Source organism: Schistocerca gregaria, unplaced genomic scaffold (assembly GCF_023897955.1).
Source record: "Schistocerca gregaria isolate iqSchGreg1 unplaced genomic scaffold, iqSchGreg1.2 ptg001148l, whole genome shotgun sequence".
NCBI lineage: Eukaryota > Metazoa > Arthropoda > Insecta > Orthoptera > Acrididae > Schistocerca > Schistocerca gregaria.
This window is the reverse complement of record NW_026062480.1, coordinates 10,001-20,000: the sequence shown is the minus strand read 5'-3', so window position 1 is coordinate 20,000 and position 10,000 is coordinate 10,001. Positions and strand designations below refer to the sequence as shown.

The 10,000-nt window shown below is 53.0% G+C and overlaps 3 non-coding genes across 3 annotated transcripts in view; all 3 read right to left on the bottom strand.

Moving 5' to 3' along the window:
* The window catches only part of LOC126328912 (large subunit ribosomal RNA), a 4,222-nt gene extending 2,608 nt beyond the window's left edge, over positions 1 to 1,614 (bottom strand). Inside the window, exon 1 of the ribosomal RNA XR_007562023.1 lies at positions 1 to 1,614. This exon is cut by the window's left edge and continues 2,608 nt beyond it. This is a non-coding gene — a ribosomal RNA (large subunit ribosomal RNA).
* A 188-nt stretch (positions 1,615 to 1,802) lies between these two features.
* LOC126328915 (5.8S ribosomal RNA) lies at positions 1,803 to 1,957 on the bottom strand. Its single transcript, XR_007562025.1, has one exon. It is a non-coding gene; the product is annotated as a 5.8S ribosomal RNA (ribosomal RNA).
* A 362-nt stretch (positions 1,958 to 2,319) lies between these two features.
* LOC126328918 (small subunit ribosomal RNA) lies at positions 2,320 to 4,212 on the bottom strand. The gene has a single exon (XR_007562028.1). It is a non-coding gene; the product is annotated as a small subunit ribosomal RNA (ribosomal RNA).
* Positions 4,213 to 10,000: the final 5,788 nt, after the last annotated feature.

Here is a 10,000-nt window from a genome sequence, read left to right as displayed (position 1 = left end):
TGTTACACACTCCTTAGCGGATTCCGACTTCCATGGCCACCGTCCTGCTGTCTTAAGCAACCAACGCCTTTCATGGTTTCCCATGAGCGTCGATTCGGGCGCCTTAACTCGGCGTTTGGTTCATCCCACAGCGCCAGTTCTGCTTACCAAAAGTGGCCCACTTGGCACTCCGATCCGAGTCGTTTGCTCGCGGCTTCAGCATATCAAGCAAGCCGGAGATCTCACCCATTTAAAGTTTGAGAATAGGTTGAGGTCGTTTCGGCCCCAAGGCCTCTAATCATTCGCTTTACCGGATGAGACTCGTACGAGCACCAGCTATCCTGAGGGAAACTTCGGAGGGAACCAGCTACTAGATGGTTCGATTAGTCTTTCGCCCCTATACCCAGCTCCGACGATCGATTTGCACGTCAGAATCGCTACGGACCTCCATCAGGGTTTCCCCTGACTTCGTCCTGGCCAGGCATAGTTCACCATCTTTCGGGTCCCAACGTGTACGCTCTAGGTGCGCCTCACCTCGCAATGAGGACGAGACGCCCCGGGAGTGCGGAGGCCGCCGCCCCGTGAAGGGCGGGGAAGCCCCATCCTCCCTCGGCCCGCGCAAGGCGAGACCTTCACTTTCATTACGCCTTTAGGTTTCGTACAGCCCAATGACTCGCGCACATGTTAGACTCCTTGGTCCGTGTTTCAAGACGGGTCGTGAAATTGTCCAAAGCTGAAGCGCCGCTGACGGGAGCGATTATTCCGCCCGAGAGCATCCCGAGCCAACAGCGGCGCGGGTCCGGGGCCGGGCCAGGTAGGTCCGTCATCCGGGAAGAACCGCGCGCGCTTGCCGGGAGCCCGAGCGCCCAAAGGGGCGAATCGACTCCTCCAGATATACCGCCGAGCAGCCAGCCAGGACACCGGGGCTCTGCCCAACAGACGCGAACCGAGGCCCGCGGAAGGACAGGCTGCGCACCCGGGCCGTAGGCCGGCACCCAGCGGGTCGCGACGTCCTACTAGGGGAGAAGTGCGGCCCACCGCACACCGGAACGGCCCCACCCCGCGGCGAGTGGAAAGGCAACCGGACACGACCCCGCCGCGGATTGCTCCGCGCGGGCGGCCGGCCCCATCTGCCGAGGGCGGGGGCCAGTGGCCGGATGGGCGTGAATCTCACCCGTTCGACCTTTCGGACTTCTCACGTTTACCCCAGAACGGTTTCACGTACTTTTGAACTCTCTCTTCAAAGTTCTTTTCAACTTTCCCTCACGGTACTTGTTCGCTATCGGTCTCGTGGTCATATTTAGTCTCAGATGGAGTTTACCACCCACTTGGAGCTGCACTCTCAAGCAACCCGACTCGAAGGAGAGGTCCCGCCGACGCTCGCACCGGCCGCTACGGGCCTGGCACCCTCTACGGGCCGTGGCCTCATTCAAGTTGGACTTGGGCTCGGCGCGAGGCGTCGGGGTAGTGGACCCTCCCAAACACCACATGCCACGACAGGCGGCAGCCTGCGGGGTTCGGTGCTGGACTCTTCCCTGTTCGCTCGCCGCTACTGGGGGAATCCTTGTTAGTTTCTTTTCCTCCGCTTAGTAATATGCTTAAATTCAGCGGGTAGTCTCGCCTGCTCTGAGGTCGTTGTACGAGGTGTCGCACGCCACACCGCCAGCCGGCTGTGCACGCTACCGAGAAAGTACCGGTATGCGAACCGCCAGGCGACGGGCGCGCATCGCACGTTTAAGGAGACGCGGCCGGCCACACAGGCGACCACGACACTCCCACGTCTCCGAAGCGGGACAAACGCCGCGCGCTTCAGTATACGTAGCCGACCCTCAGCCAGACGTGGCCCGGGAACGGAATCCATGGACCGCAATGTGCGTTCGAAACGTCGATGTTCATGTGTCCTGCAGTTCACATGTCGACGCGCAATTTGCTGCGTTCTTCATCGACCCACGAGCCGAGTGATCCACCGTCCTGGGTGATCTTTTCCTTTTCAGTCTCCCACTGTCTCTTTCAAGACAGTAGCATTTGCGGGACTGAGGCGTCTGACGGCCCCTGTTCCACTATTTTTTTTGTGTCCAACGGCCTCACAGCCGATGGGCGTCGTACGGCTCCACACCGGAGCGGACAGGCACTCGGGCGAACGTCATTCAAAACCGGCGCCAGGCGCCAGGTACCGCAGGCCAGCCGCTCCAGAGCTTCAGCGCTCGTACCACACAACAACAACACTTCCGCTAGTTTTGAGAGGCACGCGTGGTTCCGCACGCGGCGCACGGCCACTGCCGTACAGGTAGCGTGTTGCGCGACACGACACGCACATCGAAAGACATGCAGTCTAGTCGGTAATGATCCTTCCGCAGGTTCACCTACGGAAACCTTGTTACGACTTTTACTTCCTCTAAATGATCAAGTTTGGTCATCTTTCCGGTAGCATCGGCAACGACAGAGTCGATGCCGCGTACCAGTCCGAAGACCTCACTAAATCATTCAATCGGTAGTAGCGACGGGCGGTGTGTACAAAGGGCAGGGACGTAATCAACGCGAGCTTATGACTCGCGCTTACTGGGAATTCCTCGTTCATGGGGAACAATTGCAAGCCCCAATCCCTAGCACGAAGGAGGTTCAGCGGGTTACCCCGACCTTTCGGCCTAGGAAGACACGCTGATTCCTTCAGTGTAGCGCGCGTGCGGCCCAGAACATCTAAGGGCATCACAGACCTGTTATTGCTCAATCTCGTGCGGCTAGAAGCCGCCTGTCCCTCTAAGAAGAAAAGTAATCGCTGACAGCACGAAGGATGTCACGCGACTAGTTAGCAGGCTAGAGTCTCGTTCGTTATCGGAATTAACCAGACAAATCGCTCCACCAACTAAGAACGGCCATGCACCACCACCCACCGAATCAAGAAAGAGCTATCAATCTGTCAATCCTTCCGGTGTCCGGGCCTGGTGAGGTTTCCCGTGTTGAGTCAAATTAAGCCGCAGGCTCCACTCCTGGTGGTGCCCTTCCGTCAATTCCTTTAAGTTTCAGCTTTGCAACCATACTTCCCCCGGAACCCAAAAGCTTTGGTTTCCCGGAGGCTGCCCGCCGAGTCATCGGAGGAACTGCGGCGGATCGCTGGCTGGCATCGTTTATGGTTAGAACTAGGGCGGTATCTGATCGCCTTCGAACCTCTAACTTTCGTTCTTGATTAATGAAAACATACTTGGCAAATGCTTTCGCTTCTGTTCGTCTTGCGACGATCCAAGAATTTCACCTCTAACGTCGCAATACGAATGCCCCCGCCTGTCCCTATTAATCATTACCTCGGGTTCCGAAAACCAACAAAATAGAACCGAGGTCCTATTCCATTATTCCATGCACACAGTATTCAGGCGGGCTTGCCTGCTTTAAGCACTCTAATTTGTTCAAAGTAAACGTGCCGGCCCACCGAGACACTCAACAAAGAGCACCCTGGTAGGATTTAAACGGGGTCCGCCTCGGGACGCGAAAGCACCCCTTCGGCTCGCCCCACCGGCAGGACGTCCCACGATACATGCCAGTTAAACACCGACGGGCGGTGAACCAACAGCGTGGGACACAAATCCAACTACGAGCTTTTTAACCGCAACAACTTTAATATACGCTATTGGAGCTGGAATTACCGCGGCTGCTGGCACCAGACTTGCCCTCCAATAGATACTCGTTAAAGGATTTAAAGTGTACTCATTCCGATTACGGGGCCTCGGATGAGTCCCGTATCGTTATTTTTCGTCACTACCTCCCCGTGCCGGGAGTGGGTAATTTGCGCGCCTGCTGCCTTCCTTGGATGTGGTAGCCGTTTCTCAGGCTCCCTCTCCGGAATCGAACCCTGATTCCCCGTTACCCGTTACAACCATGGTAGGCGCAGAACCTACCATCGACAGTTGATAAGGCAGACATTTGAAAGATGCGTCGCCGGTACGAGGACCGTGCGATCAGCCCAAAGTTATTCAGAGTCACCAAGGCAAACGGACCAGACAAGCCAATCCGATTGGTTTTGATCTAATAAAAGCGTCCCTTCCATCTCTGGTCGGGACTCTGTTTGCATGTATTAGCTCTAGAATTACCACAGTTATCCAAGTAACGTGGGTACGATCTAAGGAACCATAACTGATTTAATGAGCCATTCGCGGTTTCACCTTAATGCGGCTTGTACTGAGACATGCATGGCTTAATCTTTGAGACAAGCATATGACTACTGGCAGGATCAACCAGGGAGCTGCGTCAACTAGAGCTGAGCAGCCGGCCGCCCGGGAGTGTGTCCCGGGGGCCCGCGCGAACACGCAAGCGTCCGCTCAATTATTCTGCAAACAGGAGGAGGCCGAGCTCCCCTGCACGATACACCTCGAAACCCTCTCAGGTCCCGGCGGCGCGCAGCGCCGTCCTAGGTACTTGGTCGGTTTCGAGAGAGGCGCAATCGCCCGGAGTTAGGCGAGTAGACGGTTTTAGTGCGAACACCCTTGCTCCCAACTGAGCTTGCCGCTGCCGACAGAGGCCCGGGAGCGTGCTGTCGTGGCATTGCCGGCGGGAGACAACACGCGCCACCTATGGTGACCGGCAGCTCCAACGCCAGCGCCACACAAGGGCAAAGCCCCACTTGGGTGCAGAAGCGAACTCTCCCAGCACAGCGCACGCGCCAACACGTCCGCACAACTGCGATACAAACCACCTGCGAGAACCGCTGGGGCGACCGAGCAGCAGACGGCGTCGCGGCGCCGAGTGCCAGGCGGCGGCGCATCCTCAACGCACACAGTCCTCAATCAGACCAGCACACTGCAGATGTCCACCGCGCTTCGCACCGGGCTCGGCTGAACCAACTTTGGCCGCCAGGCGCCGCGTGCAGGGTGCGCCGCAGCGTAGCTGCGCCGCCTGCCGGGCCCGTCGGCTGGCGCTCCTGCCACTCGGCGCCCCCCACCAGCCGCCTGTTGCGCGTGCGCCCACGCAGCGCGCGGCCAACACGCCGGGCGGCCCCCCTTCACCGGCCGGGAACAGTCCCACCAAGCCACCGCCGCGTATCGCTTCATACCCACATGGGCCTAGTCACGCGTGTGGATGTGGCGGGTACCGCTGAAACAACCGGTTAATAGCTGTACCGATCGTCGCCATCACAGATTCACCTCCAGCGTGAACAACCGCTCAACAACGGATTTCCAGTTCATTTGCGTATCTTGGGCAGTAAACGTAGATGTCCACCTACATTTGCGAATTCAACAATTCTTGCATGCCAGGATGTCATGTGTCACGACACGCTACATCAGACCACATACACACTGCGACATGTGCAGAAGAGAACACGTGGAAGGTGGCCCGCGCACGTATGCGATGTACCTTCCGCGATCCACTGTCAACCGGCATCTGCGGCATGTCCCAGATATGGAACGCGGTCCACCAGGGTAGCACTTTGTGTGAGGCAATACGACAAAGTCGGAATACACGCGTCACTACATCAGACGGCTCACGCTGACCTGACCTGACCTGACTCACCGCACCACCACCCCCAGCGACCCAGGGTGACATACAATGCGTTCGTACGTTCCTCCCACACGCCTCTACGGCGTACCACAGTGCAACCTAGCTGTTATTGGGAGACGAGACAAGTAGCATCAAGCACAACATATGGAAATTGAGATTCGACACCGTTGGGCACAGCCAGCGTACGGTCACACGTATCACACTACTTCACTCTGTACGTAACGACCGATGATCGGTACAGCGTGTGGGTTACGCGTACGACATCAGCGGACAATGGACACAGACCATACCACGACGTACACTGAGGGCGTCGACATCTGAATGCAACTGAACAGCTGCGAGGCTCATTTAACACTCAAACGCCAGACCGACCAGCTTGAGAGGACAGAGACACAAAGAGGGGGACAGAGGGGGACAGAGGGGGGGGAGGGGGGGGGTCGGCGATATAGTCCTATTGCAGTACAATTGACAGTGGATAGCAGGAATATGTGGAAAGTAAGCAACACTCGCAAGACATCTACATGAGGATAACACGCGATCTAGTGTTTCCGAGCAGTGAACTATGTTAGGCAAAGGGACAACGTGGGTTAGGTTAAGGGACAACGTGGGTTAGGTTAAGGGACAACGTGGGTTAGGTTAAGGGACAACGTGGGTTAGGTTAAGGGACAACGTGGGTTAGGTTAAGGGACAACGTGGGTTAGGTTAAGGGACAACGTGGGTTAGGTTAAGGGACAACGTGGGTTAGGTTAAGGGACAACGTGGGTTAGGTTAAGGGACAACGTGGGTTAGGTTAAGGGACAACGTGGGTTAGGTTAAGGGACAACGTGGGTTAGGTTAAGGGACAACGTGGGTTAGGTTAAGGGACAACGTGGGTTAGGTTAAGGGACAACGTGGGTTAGGTTAAGGGACAACGTGGGTTAGGTTAAGGGACAACGTGGGTTAGGTTAAGGGACAACGTGGGTTAGGTTAAGGGACAACGTGGGTTAGGTTAAGGGACAACGTGGGTTAGGTTAAGGGACAACGTGGGTTAGGTTAAGGGACAACGTGGGTTAGGTTAAGGGACAACGTGGGTTAGGTTAAGGGACAACGTGGGTTAGGTTAAGGGACAACGTGGGTTAGGTTAAGGGACAACGTCGGTTAGGTTAAGGGACAACGTCGGTTAGGTTAAGGGACAACGTCGGTTAGGTTAAGGGACAACGTCGGTTAGGTTAAGGGACAACGTCGGTTAGGTTAAGGGACAACGTCGGTTAGGTTAAGGGACAACGTCGGTTAGGTTAAGGGACAACGTGGGTTAGGTTAAGGGACAACGTGGGTTAGGTTAAGGGACAACTTGAGTTAGGTTAAGGGACAACTTGAGTTAGGTTAAGGGACAAATTGAGTTAGGTTAAGGGACAAATTGAGTTAGGTTAAGGGACAAATTGAGTTAGGTTAAGGGACAAATTGAGTTAGGTTAAGGGACAACTTGAGTTAGGTTAAGGGACAAATTGAGTTAGGTTAAGGGACAAATTGAGTTAGGTTAAGGGACAAATTGAGTTAGGTTAAGGGACAACTTGAGTTAGGTTAAGGGACAACTTGAGTTAGGTTAAGGGACAACTTGAGTTAGGTTAAGGGACAACTTGAGTTAGGTTAAGGGACAACTTGAGTTAGGTTAAGGGACAACTTGAGTTAGGTTAAGGGACAACTTGAGTTAGGTTAAGGGACAACTTGAGTTAGGTTAAGGGACAACTTGAGTTAGGTTAAGGGACAACTTGAGTTAGGTTAAGGGACAACTTGAGTTAGGTTAAGGGACAACTTGAGTTAGGTTAAGGGACAACTTGAGTTAGGTTAAGGGACAACTTGAGTTAGGTTAAGGGACAACTTGAGTTAGGTTAAGGGACAACTTGAGTTAGGTTAAGGGACAACTTGAGTTAGGTTAAGGGACAACTTGAGTTAGGTTAAGGGACAACGTGGGTTAGGTTAAGGGACAAATTGAGTTAGGTTAAGGGACAACTTGAGTTAGGTTAAGGGACAACTTGAGTTAGGTTAAGGGACAACTTGAGTTAGGTTAAGGGACAACTTGAGTTAGGTTAAGGGACAACTTGAGTTAGGTTAAGGGACAACTTGAGTTAGGTTAAGGGACAACTTGAGTTAGGTTAAGGGACAACTTGAGTTAGGTTAAGGGACAACTTGAGTTAGGTTAAGGGACAACTTGAGTTAGGTTAAGGGACAACTTGAGTTAGGTTAAGGGACAACTTGAGTTAGGTTAAGGGACAACTTGAGTTAGGTTAAGGGACAACTTGAGTTAGGTTAAGGGACAACTTGAGTTAGGTTAAGGGACAACTTGAGTTAGGTTAAGGGACAACTTGAGTTAGGTTAAGGGACAACTTGAGTTAGGTTAAGGGACAAATTGAGTTAGGTTAAGGGACAAATTGAGTTAGGTTAAGGGACAAATTGAGTTAGGTTAAGGGACAAATTGAGTTAGGTTAAGGGACAAATTGAGTTAGGTTAAGGGACAAATTGAGTTAGGTTAAGGGACAAATTGAGTTAGGTTAAGGGACAAATTGAGTTAGGTTAAGGGACAAATTGAGTTAGGTTAAGGGACAAATTGAGTTAGGTTAAGGGACAAATTGAGTTAGGTTAAGGGACAAATTGAGTTAGGTTAAGGGACAAATTGAGTTAGGTTAAGGGACAAATTGAGTTAGGTTAAGCGATAATCTGGTACAGCCACAGTTAGGTTAAGCGATAATCTGGTACAGCCACAGTTAGGTTAAGCGATAATCTGGTACAGCCACAGTTAGGTTAAGCGATAATCTGGTACAGCCACAGTTAGGTTAAGCGATAATCTGGTACAGCCACAGTTAGGTTAAGCGATAAACTGGTACAGCCACAGTTAGGTTAAGCGATAAACTGGTACAGCCACAGTTAGGTTAAGCGATAAACTGGTACAGCCACAGTTAGGTTAAGCGATAAACTGGTACAGCCACAGTTAGGTTAAGCGATAAACTGGTACAGCCACAGTTAGGTTAAGCGATAAACTGGTACAGCCACAGTTAGGTTAAGCGATAAACTGGTACAGCCACAGTTAGGTTAAGCGATAAACTGGTACAGCCACAGTTAGGTTAAGCGATAAACTGGTACAGCCACAGTTAGGTTAAGCGATAAACTGGTACAGCCACAGTTAGGTTAAGCGATAAACTGGTACAGCCACAGTTAGGTTAAGCGATAAACTGGTACAGCCACAGTTAGGTTAAGCGATAAACTGGTACAGCCACAGTTAGGTTAAGCGATAAACTGGTACAGCCACAGTTAGGTTAAGCGATAAACTGGTACAGCCACAGTTAGGTTAAGCGATAAACTGGTACAGCCACAGTTAGGTTAAGCGATAAACTGGTACAGCCACAGTTAGGTTAAGCGATAAACTGGTACAGCCACAGTTAGGTTAAGCGATAAACTGGTACAGCCACAGTTAGGTTAAGCGATAAACTGGTACAGCCACAGTTAGGTTAAGCGATAAAGTTGGTTAAATTTGGTATTGTGTGGGAAGGGGGCAGAGAGAGAGGGGGGGGGGGTGGATAGTGGTGGCAGTACACGGATGCCTGAGTCACCGTCAGATACGTCACGTCGGTTCGATGCTTGTAGCAAGAGGCTGGCGGATGTGTGTCTCTCACTTCTGCAATTTTTCATGTGGTATAACACGAGGGCGGGGGATGATATTTGGTGCCCCTCTGTGTAGGATGTGTGTTGGTGGTGTTGATTTATCTGAGCAATGGTAGTTGTCGGAGGAGTGGGGTATTGTGCTTTTATAGGTGGACCTACTGCTCTGGTTATCATAGTGTCGACGGTGCAATGTGGCAGAGAGGATGCACTCGACATTGTCGCATTCCAGATGTTTACGTATTGTGTGTCTCCGTTGCAGGCCGAGAGTGGTGCATGTTCGAGTGTCTGGCTGACGTGCGATTCACGTTGTGTGCCCAGTCTTACAGCACGTATAGGGACATTCGCATAAATCATCTATATTTGGCCTTGCATCATTTACTAAGCAGTGCCGTGAGACGACCGAACTATTAGGAAAGTACTGATGTACCGCATAATGTTTACCTTCCACCACACGGCGAGTATCGACTGTGCCCAGCGTTGCCACCGCAGGCAGCGGTCACCGTCACCATTGTGCGGCGGAACGGAACATCTATATCCTCAGAGGAGCACTCTTTGCCGCCGGGCGTCACGTCTCGCGGCCTGCCGGCCAGCGCCCACGACGAACTTACTGCATGTATAGGGACAGCGGGAATTTGGCATACTTGATATAACTCTTCATGAGGCGCAAGATATAGGGGTGGATTGCAACTTACGACTGCGAGAAAAGTCCGCCGTTCATCCGCCGGAGTTGCGATTTCGGCGGGGCACGTACGGTCGCGGGTGGAGCACTTGGTGCGGCGTACGCACCCGGGTTGCGGCTCCTGCGCTGGAGGGGGGTGCAGGTTTTGTGTGGGTGGGCTCGGCAAATGAGCACTGTGGGCCCCATACATGGCTTAGTCCGCGTGGCCTCCCCCAGGTG